Source organism: Eleutherodactylus coqui, chromosome 5 (genome assembly GCF_035609145.1).
Source record: "Eleutherodactylus coqui strain aEleCoq1 chromosome 5, aEleCoq1.hap1, whole genome shotgun sequence".
NCBI classification, from domain to species: domain Eukaryota; kingdom Metazoa; phylum Chordata; class Amphibia; order Anura; family Eleutherodactylidae; genus Eleutherodactylus; species Eleutherodactylus coqui.
The window spans coordinates 155,550,504-155,563,135 of NC_089841.1; the positions used below are offsets into that span (position 1 = coordinate 155,550,504).

The window sequence follows — 12,632 nt, forward strand, 5'->3', positions numbered from 1 at the left end:
CCCCCCCTCTGTTCTCCTGATTGTCAGCGACCATAGAAATCAAAGTATGTTCACTTCAATTAGTTTCTTGCAATGTTGTGTTTTCTCAGTAGCCAGAAACTGTTTTCAGAACTGGAAACAGGGCAATTGCCAAAGGACGGGAAACCAGAAGAGCAAACTAAGACCACCCAGTATATTTTAGCCGTTTTTGGAAATTAAATTGCACTAGTAGTTAGGCTCTTTAAAAGGATTATTTTGGATATAGCAAGCTATATGGTGGTATCATCCTAACATTATCTGGCGGTATGATGATCTTAGGAAGGCTCAAAACGGTTTTAAAATGGAAAGCAGGTGGGCTTCTGTGTTGTTGCCTACAGCCTCATTTTTACAAAACTAGCTCTTCCTGCAGTGGCACTAAAGGGATATTTAGCATTTCAAATGTTCTGCATGCAACAATAGCTGATTGCAGCGAGATTGCAGTATCACGATTCACTTACTGGTTAGTTCATCTTCCAGAGCCCCAGAAACTTAACTCATTAGAGACTTAAAAGAACACACAAAAAACCCACAAAGCATATGGACTGCAACTGTTGTATTATAATTGGAACTCTTACCTGAATTTTGCCTACTCAGGGCATCACATAACTGTACCTACACTGACATCCAAGAAGGGAATTGTGATTAACTGATTTTAACACAGGCACAAACAGTTAAAATAAAGAAGCCGTATCTTATTAAAGTCAGGGGGCATAAATCTATTGCAATATATAGTTGGAGAACTATACAAACACTATAAAGGCTATTTTTAAAAAGCTTTTTGGAAAATAGCTGCAATTATATAATGGTGGTGATCACAGATACTTCTTATTCGTCTGACTGAGCACGATGAGCAATTGAAAAACTGAATCTCAAGTAATTTGACCAATTAATGCTGAAATAAAGTAATCTTCTATCCAGGCAAGACTGCACTGAGTGGAATATGGTGACAAGCCAGTGCTTGTCTCTGATTTACAGAAACACTATGGTCATTGTCAAACATACAGTAAGAAATGTGGGAAAGCGTTTAGAGACTTGTGACGAGTGTGACAGAACACTTTTAAGCCTACGGCTTTAGTTCAGACTTGGCATTTTTCAAGCTGTGTAAAAGCTCGATATTCGTTACAATTTTAAGATCTGTAGCATGAATGTCATTTGAAAAAATAAATCTCATTGCCATTTTGTGTTTTTCTTAGATCATACATGGTCTGCTTGTTAAACATTTTTTGTATATCTTCCTAATCGTATTCAACAGGAAAACACTACAATGAAAACCAAAGTTTTGGGTGCTGTTCACAACCTTTGTAGTTCCTGTAAAAAAGGATACAAGAGGAGTGCATGAGAAGGAAAACCCTATGGCCAGATCCGCACAAGTGCATTATCACACATCCATCCGTAATACGGACGTGCCACAGATGACATTACGGTCGTTTATCATCAGTATTTCATTATTGCTTGACTTCCATTTACCTCCATATTCGCCATCATTGATTTTATTTTCTACTGGCTAAACACAGATCGGTATTTGCCAAATAGAAACTATACCAATGAATGCGAATACGGAAGCAAAAAGGACTAGAATGATGCCAGTCTTGCTTCTGTCATGTGCTCCAGCATTTTCCCAGACAAAACAGAGCACCATGCTGCACTACTTTGTCCGGGATTTTTGGACAGATCTGTGCTGGAGGTTCCTAGCGGAGCCTCTGACGCAGATGTGAACGGAGCCTTGAAGAGTGGGCATAAACAAATGTGCAACGACTGAAAGCGCAAAAGGAGAAAGTGATGGAACAGATATGTATGTATTATGTATGTAGTGCGTGGAGAGACTAAGCAAAAAGACAAAGTAACAAAAATGAACTGAGAGATGATAAAGATTGTATAGAAGAACTCGAAATCTGGGTGACCAAACATTCACAAATTCCCAGAGATTCACAAATTCATAGAAAATTAAAGCCCACGTGGTTCATCCAGTCTGCCCTAATATTATTTCCTGTTTCTTTCTTAGAATAGATCATTTATGGTTGATTTTCCAACCACCTCTGCTTGAAGTTTGTTCTAAGCATCTACTACTCTTTCAGCAATATAATATTTCCTGACATTGCTTCTGATTTTCTTAACTAAACTCAGATTGTGCCCCTTGTTCTTGTGTTGTATCTCCCCTCCTGACCTTATCTACCCCTTTAATATATGTAAAGTTTGGATCATGACCCCCATCCTTCCTCCAGAATATACCATTTAAGTTCTTTAAGTCTTACTGTGGCGCTGGGGGAAGTAGTCCTTGTATTTTACAGGTCACGGGCTACTAATGTCTTCAGATCACTACTCTCACTTATAGACAGAAGTCACTTCTAATCTGTAAAATTCATTATTGTCTTCCAATCAGTCATTAAATCCCACAAGGCAGATAAAGTCAGACATAACACATTATAATCGCAGCACATTACCTGACTTCAAGCTGTGGGGCCCATCCAGTCTTATACCTCCCCCACAATCCTCAGCAGAACTCCCCCACTTACCTTCCAGGTACTTACCTGCATGCACCTTCTCACTGGGATCCCTCTCACAGAGACAGCAACTCCAGAGGAAAGGATGGAAGGCGGCTAGAAATGACAAGAGGACGTTACAGACTCCTATGTACAAACATCCAGAGGACACAGCCGAAAACAAAGCACCTGTCAGGAGCTCTGCCTGTCACTAGCTGCTGACAGGTCAAGCGCTCCCGCACCCACAGCCGTTCCGTTCTCCGCAGGTTATGGGCATTATGCAATGACTGCCCATAGACTATAGGACTACTTTCTCCTTCTCACTGGCGCCCCTTCTCCTTGTGCACAGGCAGAGGTACGTGCGGCTCCCCTCGCCTTCGTCTCCTGCTATCACTGGGATTGCAGGTCCCTCCTCCTCAGCCTCCTCGTACAATCAAGCTTGGGACTTCTTTCTGAGGCTGGTGCCGCGGAGTAATCTCTCCCCTCGTATCGTGCGGAGGAATCCCTTCCGTGCTTTTCTGTCAGCTCGTCCCCATAGAGACCGCCCGGACCCGCCGCCGTGCAGTTAAGTAACCGATTTTCTGTCTGTCCTCCCGGAGACTGTTCCTTGTGGTGGCCGTTACCTCAGAGATAACGACTGGAGAGCGTGAGAGGGGCCCCTTACCGAGACCTCACAGCCGAGGGGTGCGGGGGAGGGGAATAAAACGTAGGGCTACCACACAAGTGATGGGTCCTCCGTGAAGGAGCCGGTTCTGTCAGCCCGCTCCCCTCACAGAGCGCCAAGTTAGCGGCTGTAACCCCTTCCCTGCTGGCAGGTGACATGTGCGCCTCACACAGCAGGGAGGACGAGTAGGAGTTGAAGGGTTAGTCAGTGTAAACAGTCAATGGCCACTGAGTCCTGTAGGGGCTGTGAAGAAGGGCACATTGTACACTGACCCCACGGAGGGCTTTCTGACAGACAACCACTGGGGGCCTTCTGAGGTGACAGGAAGGAGGCAGCATGTTGTCATGTGGGGCCGTCTGTGGAGACTTACAGCTCCTTGTTTATTCCAGTCACTCCAGCCAGAAGTTAGAGGAGCCCTGCCATACGTCCGGAGCGAGCGCAGAAATTCTAGGAAAATCACATTAAAGGGATATTCTGGGACTTGTACTCTTTGTACTATTGATCAGCTGATCCCAGCCCAATGCTAACATCACTGTCCTCATTGTGGTCGGAGACGGAAGTGTAATAGAAGGCATAGCGCCCATTGATTTCAAAGGGAGCTATGCCTTCTACTACACTTCTGGCTCTGATTGCAGTGGGGACAGACCTGGCTTGGACACAATAAGGCTGGGTTCTCATATGGTGGAATCCCGCCGGGAATCTCATAGTTTTGCCGCAGTGAGATTTCCTCCGGGAAAGCGCTGCTTCAAAACCCGCAGCACTTATCGGTGGGTGTTGGAGCTGCTTGGCCGCATGCTTTTCCGTTGCGGACGGCACTTCCATAGAGAGCAGTGCGGTCGCAACAGGAAAAAAAAATAGACATGCTGCGGCTGGAGAATCCGCGCCGGCTTTGCCACAACGGATTGGCCGTCCCATGTAAACGAGATTTTTGACAAATCTCGTCCACGTGGCTGGCTAATACCGGGCTTATCGGCTGCAGGCAGATTTGCCGCAGCAAAGTCCCGCACAGAATTTCCGTGGCAAATCCGCCCTGTGTGAACCCAGCCTTAGTGCAAGGGCTGACATTAAGCTGATTGGTGGGGGTCCCAAGCAGTAGACCTTTACCTTTGCGATCAACTATTGCTGACCTACCCTGAGGAGGATAAAGGTACCTGAATACCCCTTTAAGGGAGGTGGACCAAAGTACCCTTGTCTGGAATCCTGCAGTGAAATGTTAAAGGACCACTCCAGTGAAAATAGGTTTTTTTCATGCCTGCCCCCCTTACCTGATGGCCTGTCACACTCTGGAGGTGTCCTCTGTGTATTCCAGTCACTTCCATGCAGTGTAGCCCCTGTCTGATGCTTATCAGGTACTATCTTGAGCATAAGATTTTTTGCTTTCAGTTTCACATCTATCCCATGAGGCATCCGCAAAGCATTAGTTGAGGCAATACCATTGTGCCTGCTTGGGTGGAGAGCCAGTTCAACTATCATTACATTCTATATTTATCTAAATAAGCTACAGACATAGTGAGGACGATGAGCTGTGATCTCCTCTAATATAACTGTGTGACAGGAGCTGTGTGGTCATCATCATCAGTAACTGTGACAGCAGTGCCTGTATCCCCCTCTAAGGCTCTATGTCCGTGACGGAATATCGCTAGTGATGTTCTGCTGCGGGGGAGTAGGGGGAGAGCTGTCAGGTCACCGCGCTGAGCATGCCGCAGTTTGAATCCTGCGAGCGGAGAATTGCTATGATTCACTGCTGGTGAACATCGGGGCTGCGCTTTTCATAGCAGCGCTATGGAAAGCGTTCACTGCGTTACCCGCGGCCGGATTATCGCCAGTTTCTGCAGTATGGATTATGTAATGGTATCACACAAACTGAGAAATTGACTAAAAAATGTATCTATAACCCCAAGCGGATCTGAGATGGTCAGAATTGAGGTCACATGACCTCCTGAGGAGGCTGGGAGTTTCAGATAGAAATGACTAACCAAGGTAACACTAGCTCACTTATATATACTGGGGGGTTAGGTACATAATGATTGAATTAAAAAAATCACTGGAGTGGCCCTTTAATGCTGTCAGTGAGGGAACTGGTCAAACTGCCAGCTGTACAGCATGACACTCCTTTTGTTTGCAAATGGTTAACACATTTGTTTAAAAAGCTTGGAATTGTGTCTAGAATCTCTTCTACAGAAGAATGGGAATGTGATGATTCATGAAAAAATAAAGGTGGTTATCTGTTCCTCTGTTATTCCTCCAAGAAATGAATGAATAAACTGAGACCTGGATGTTATCATTTGGGAAAAGGGCGGAGTGGGGGTCTGCATAGAATCCCATCCTCCTATTAGTGGGGACAGTACCAAAATGTAAGGACACAACTGTTTGAGGAGGAGAATGGTAACACCCAGTTGTCAGCTTATTCAAAAATGCCTAGGAGGAATAACTGAGGAACAGCAGAACACACAGCTAAAGGAAAATCTGCTCCAGAATTGTTACATGGTGCAAAATACAACTGTTTACTAAAACAGACCTGTCAGGAGAGGCGACAGGTCCTCTCTAAGGTTAGGTTAGGGCTCCGCTCTTACCTGCATAAGAAGCTTATTTCATTCAGATTCTAAAAACTCCGGTAAGAATGGCATTGTATGCTGCTGTCCAGCGCCAGTGTTTACCCTGACCGCAATGCAGCCTCTTCAGCCCCAGACAGCTGTTGTATGTCATCTTAGGGCCGTTTACACCAAACGATTATTGTTTGAGCGAGCGATGTCAGAGTTCGCTCTGTTTATACAGGCAGATACATCGTTGGCTCGTTCAAATGAGAAATTATTCAGTCGTTCACCATATAAGTGGGAACGGCTGAACGGGCGGTATGTAAACCGAACAATTAGTGAACAAGCCAATGATGATTTTTATGCCTGTATAATAGGAACGGGGAACAAAAGGCGATCGATTTATTGTTCGATTGTTGGCTGCGTTTACACTGAACAATTGTTCATTTTTGCTTGCTTGGACGATTTTTTGAAAGATAACCGCTGCGTGTAAAAGGGGCTAAACACATGCTAGAATGAAGCAGAATACTTAATAGGAAAAGACTGAAAATCGTCCTGTGCATCAGCCGTCTTCAGTTTTCTCAGAAAGAATGAAAAGCTGATGGATGGTGAGGGTTTACAGCCCAGTATCCAACAAAGAAAACTTCATGTATGTCTCTCTGAGAAGTAGAGGTACACCTTAAGTCCAGTGTATCACTAGCACAGGCCTTAAACTTACAGCGCTGAGTTCAAATTGGGTTAAAGGAGTGAAATCCGCTGTGAAAATAAACGGCATACATTAACATGCCGCAGATTAAAAATCTGCAGTGGTTTCTGGCACAGAAATTTCCAGTACAGTATAGATGAGTTTTTTAAAATCCCACCCATGTGGTTTGTGTTGTCGATGCTGCATATTTTCCATGTGGACCATACACTTGGCATCGCATGTGGACCATACACTTACTACACAGATACAACTAGTCGATGGCACAAACAATTTTTTTCAGTTTGAAAGAAGAGGACAATTTGAGTAATTGCTGAGGCTTTTGGGAGAAATGCTCCATAACGTTAGGAACATAGTTAGATTTTATTTGTTAATATGATAGTTTTATGGTGGAGAATATTACTGGAAGATGATCACTATGAAATTTAGAATAAAGCATCTTTGAATCAGTAAATAAGTTAGTAGACTGTAGAGCAAGAATTCGGAGCTTGGTGATCTAGTTGGATGACACTTTTTTTTTGCAAAGTTATTGCTGGGTCTAGGTTAATCAAGCGTTGTAGAATTTTCCATTGAGCAAATACCCCAGCACTTGATAATGACGTGGAGAGTTATACTGATTGAGGTTCTGTTCATATCTGCTTTGTGGCCTGGGTTTCTAATAGAAACTGAAGCAGCCGAGTGATGGATCCCAATGGCATCCAACAGACTTCATTGACTAATGTGCTCCCTTGTGTGATAGAAAGAATAGCGTTATGCCTTTTTGCTGTCAAAATGGACAGAATTGCTGATAGAGCCTCCAGCACATGTATGGCTTTAGATATGGGATTAGGCTTTGTCAGATCACTGCTTTCCTCAAGATGAAGTGAGTGGTCTCTAGTAACAACTGTGGTAGTTGATTCAAAGTAGATCAAACTGATTTTTGCCAGTTTCTGTTCTCTATGTATTTTCTGCATAAAGCGGCTTTTAAAAGTATCTTTATAATTGTTTAAGGGGATAGCCACCTTATATATAAGTTGTACAGGAGTGCAGGGATTGTGGGTATTGGTAATTTACTAATATACATTCCTGAGACGTTCTGTGCTGTTAACATTTCTGCAGCCATGCCCCCACTTCTCTCCATTGCTCCTGTTCTTCAAATGGCCACTGATGGAGGGGCACGTAATGCGATCCTGTCCATCAGCGCCCCCCACTGAAATGCATTGTGCCTGCGCCATTTTCCTTCCTGGATGTGCAGGAAACTGATGCAGGGGAAACTGGGCAACATTTTACAAACCACCAATTGTTGGTTGTTTGATAGATCTTTATGTGTAGAGGGGCCTTTGCACAAACAAGAAACAGCAGGCATGAACACTAAAGTTCAATTAGCTTGCAATCTGGTGGAGAAGTAATACAAACAAGAGATAAGGAGCAAGTTTGCAGTGTGTGTATTCTGTGCCAGACGGAAGTGAGAGAATGTTAGATCAGATGAACAGAGAAACGCCTTATGAGCTAGCCATACACATTATTCTGTGTACACATCTGGTGCATTTTAAGACTCGGCCCTTATTAGAAAATTTTCAAAATTGTGTAGTCAGGCGTAGAAGGAACCTTTATATAGGCCGATAGTCACCCGAATAATCACTCAAACAAGCAATTATGGTTGTCTGCTTTTCAGGAGCTTACACCAAGGATAGCATGAAAACGAGATGTGAACTGGGCTGTAGAACATGAGTGGCTCTTGACTGATCGTACATATGATGGATCAGTTGTATGAATAATTATCGCTCCCATGCCATATGGCATTGATAGTTATAATACTATAGTGGAATCCTTCACACCCCACATTTTCACAGAAGTGGTGTGTGAATATAATTCTAAAATAAATGTATGTACATACTGAACACATACCATTGCAGATGCTAAATGTCTAAAAACACTTAACTTCTCATACCAGACCACATTTTCACAGATGTTTCTAAGATGATCATGGACCATACATGCAATATTTCTGCTACACAATTTCAACTAGTTTCTATCTAATAAGCAAAGCCAGTGTTGTTGTTGTAAAGTTATGACTTGTGACCCCCATAAATATAATGTTTCTCCAGAAAGTCCTTTCTTCTTTATGGCATGTTCATCATAGGGACTTAATGTTATCTGAGGAGGTAATGTTAATTGGCTTTGCCAGGAGAAAGAGAAGAGGCACAGCACTGAACAATCCTGGAAGTGTGTGAGCAGAAATAATAAAGGGGTAGGAAGGGACTGCATGTAAGTGTATGTTCTGTTGAAATTCAAGGATATGGAAGAGAGATCAGGAGAGAGCTGTCTGTAGACTGTGTGTAAATGAGGAGGAATGTGAAGATCAAAGAGCAAGAATACTCATTATTAATCCATATAGATTGTCTCATAAACAGTCCCTTTCCCTGCGGACACTGTAGAGGGTGTTCCTATGGCTAGAATTCACCTCTGTGAGCCAAAACAGATAGCCAGTCTTTAACGCCGTTTTCACGCGCTGAGAAAATCGCACAAGATTTGTGCTTTGTGAATGGGGTCATACACATGAGCAATTTTATTTCCCACATCGTAAACAAATCGCGGCATGTCCTATCTTTGAGTGTGCTTTCGCATCGCCCGTTGTTTTCCCCAAAGTGATGCCTGGCAATTTTGAGATAATGCTTTTAATCTGCAGGGAAATTGCATGTTGGCGGGCGCGATATTGGGCTGTGATTCACGGCCTGATATTGCACTCGCCTGTGTGATATTAGCCAAAGAGTGGTTTCTGCTCAGGTGAACTCGAATAGGCACCAAGTAAGGCCTCCTTCCCACGAGCGTGACGGGCTCCGCAGCGTAATATTCCGCTGTGAAGCCCGTCACGGCGCCCCCCAGAGCCCCTATACTTACCTGCGGGAGATAGCGTGAAATCGCTTCCCCGCCCACCACCGCCGCGTCACCGCTCGTCACCGCTCGTCACCGCCCACCGCTCTCGCGTCACCAGCCGTGTCACGTGACGCGGCCGGACCGCGTCATTTGGCGTCATATGACGCTCGGCGGTGGGCGGGAAAGCGTTTTTTCACGCTATCTCCCGCTGGTTACAGCGGGAGATAGCGTGAATGGACGGCTTCCATTGACTGCAATGGAAGCCGTCAGTGCGTACAGCCCGTCCTCACCCGCAGAAAATAGAGCATGCTGCGGGTGAGGACGGGAGAAATCGCGGTGCGTAATTCCGCGGTGGAATTACGCATCGTGAGCATGGAGCTATTAGGTTCAATAGAACCTAATAGCTGCGTGCAACGCAGCGGATTTTCGCCGCGAATTACGCGGCGGAAATCCGTTCGTGGGAAGGAGGCCTAAAGCTGCAAGGGAGTTTCTGGTCCAATGCAGCTTCCCCAGCTATTACTGATCACCCATGTGCTAGAGATGCCAGATCTGCAGCAATCAGCTAGTTGCAAGCCTGGTGTCTGTTTCAGGGCTCCTTCACACTGGTGAGAAAAGTGAGCTATTTTCTCGTGAGAGGGAATAAAAACACATGATTATGAAACCAAAAATTTTCAATGGTTTCGTTCTCATTTGTGATATTTTCACTCCTGGGATGCTGCGTGAAAACAAATTGCAGCATGTCTTTTCTTTTTTGCGATATTGCCTATTGTTTTCAATGGGGCCGGCGGCAGCAGCGCCCGCTCCATTGAAAACATTGGGAGAACTTTGTGATCCCTTGGCGCGGCTGTGAGAGCTGCGGGGCTGAAGGGATTCCCTGCAACGTGGATGCTAACGTTTTGCCAAAAACAGATCAGATGTCCTCATATGAAAGCAGAAAGGTATATGGATCAAAATTACAGCTGAGTGACAAAAGTGTTATGTTTATACTGGGCATTTGGTATTTTACACATTAAAGCGGCAACCAAGTAATGCATGTCATTCAACGGGATACTATAAATTCCCATGCATTTTATTTTCTAAAATCGGACTACACTATTCCTTGTGTTATTAGTTCCCCGTCGTCTATAAATAACTGAGGTTCCACATGTGTTTTGGTAATGTGTATGCTTCTTATTGCCCATGCAAGATGAAAACATAAAAAGGCATGACAAAAGCATAAAATAAACACTTGTATAAAATACCCAACTCTGAGTGTGAATTCACTTGAGATCGCCTCTCTTGAATTCCAGGTGAGGATATATTTGTTTTATCAAGCTTCTTGTCTCCTACATCTTTTTTTGTCAAAATGTCCCTGTCCTTTCAGAAACCCATGTGTGCACAGCACAAAGTTGCATGAAAGATTTGTACAAACAAATGTATTACTTAAATGCCATTTGCTGACAAACTATTGAGAAAGTACTGGTCCCACTACAGAAAAGAGGTCATGGTCAATACCTTGAATAATGGGAACAGAAATCTGCTACTAGCCGTTGAGTTTGCACCCGGGCTGTGGGGTCTCTGGAGGAGAAATTAGTACAGTTCTCATATTCACGGAGGTGAGAGTCCTGGGAGACGACTGTGGAGGCTTTCTCTTGAGAATCCTAGCTTTAGCACTGAGAACACAATCGCAGGCCTCTCTCTTTGGCTGGCTTGTGTAGGCTTCAAAGGAGGCTTTTGTTTAGATAAGAATGAGAAAGACCCTGCAGCTGATATTTGCCTTTTTTCTTTGTCACATGTCACTTTGAATGTTAACATTAGTGAAACAAACTGGTTTGGTTTCCTAGAAATTAATTCATAACATGTTTTCTAAATAACTTGAAGAAATGTTTTAGGAATGCCTTTATCTGATACAGTCTGTATGAGACTTGTCTGGGGTACTCTGTGCAGCCACCTTGGGGTACATGTTGGATGTGTATTATATGCTGAATTGACTGTACTGCTTTTTTTTCTAATTGCTCACCCTGATATATGAGGAACAGAATTAGTTCATATGCACATTGGAAATAATGGACAGATTTGCTTGTATCTGGTTAATAATTAACTAAGATTACTACTGGGATACTCCTAAAAAAACAAGCTTACTACATTGATGCAGTACCCAATATAGCTCAGATATGCACCTATCGTATTAAGAGGCCTCTTAATAAATTTGGGACATTTCACTCCAGCGCATATACCTACTAGTAAGGCCCAGAACTAGCGCTGCAAAAAGAAATCCTTTTTAAACTTTATTAAAACCTAGATAAAATACAAAACCCTAACAAGTTGAAGATCTCATACTCTTATCTGATAGCTCATGAGAACGGAGAATGCAAGCAAACATGCTATAATCTGTAAAACGTGTACAGTCAGGTACAGTATTGTTCACCACCTTCAGGACTGACCCTCTTAGAACCTATGTTTTTTTTTTTTGTTTTTTTTTTAAATGCTGTAATGACATCAAGTGCTCAGTATTGCACACAACATTTAATATGAACTTTTCTTTCATTACGCTATGATGATTTGTCTTTATACATCTAACACCTTAAAGACAGACCACTTTTTTTTTTTCTTTTCTCTTTTTTTCCCTCCCCATTTTCAAAAATCCTAACTCTTTTATTTGTACATCAACATATATGTCTGAGGACTTTTTTTTGTTGGACGAGTTGTATTTTTTAATGGTACTATTTAATGTACAATATAATATAATTCTAAGTGGAGTGAAATAGAAAAGAATACGGTATTCCAACACCTTCGGGGGGCTCTTGTTTCTTTGGCATACACGCTGCAGCATAAGTGACTTCATAACTTAATTCTGTGGATCAGTATGATTTCGACAATGCAAAACTTATATCGTTTTTGCTTTACTACTTTAAAAAAATAAAATATCCTTGAAAAAAATTAACAATTTTCTCCTGCCATCTTTTGACAGCCATAACTTTTACATTTTTTCATCAACTTAGCTGTGTGAGGGCTCGTTTTTTAATGAACGTCCTTGTACTATTTTGGAGTGAATATGACTTATTGATCGTTTTGTATAACATTTTTCTTGGAGACAGGGTGACTAAAAAAGTTATACTCTGATGTGTATTTTTATATATTTTTTTCTGACAGCATTCACCCTGCAGGATAAATAATGCACTATTTTGATAGATCAGAATTTTATGAATGCAGTGATAGCAAATATGTTTTTTTTAATCTTTATTATAAATATTGGATAACCCTCTTTTTTTTTCAAATTGCTCAACATGGGAGGGCCGTTCAGGATGTCCGAACTCTGATCATGGCATTTAAGTGCCGCTCTCAGCGGCATTTAAAGGGTTAACAGTTGTGAGCGCTGAGTTCGGCTTTTGCCAGTG

General features: G+C 42.9%; 1 protein-coding gene across 7 annotated transcripts in view; it reads left to right on the forward strand.

The window, feature by feature from the left end:
• The first annotated feature begins 2,966 nt into the window (after window positions 1-2,966).
• The window catches only part of FBRSL1 (fibrosin like 1), a 528,725-nt gene continuing 519,059 nt past the window's right edge, over window positions 2,967-12,632 (forward strand). For all 7 annotated transcript variants that reach the window (XM_066603438.1, XM_066603435.1, XM_066603441.1 and 4 more), the window contains exon 1: window positions 2,967-3,062. The gene's annotated coding sequence lies outside the window, so the exon portion shown is untranslated. The remainder of the gene's footprint in view (window positions 3,063-12,632) is intronic.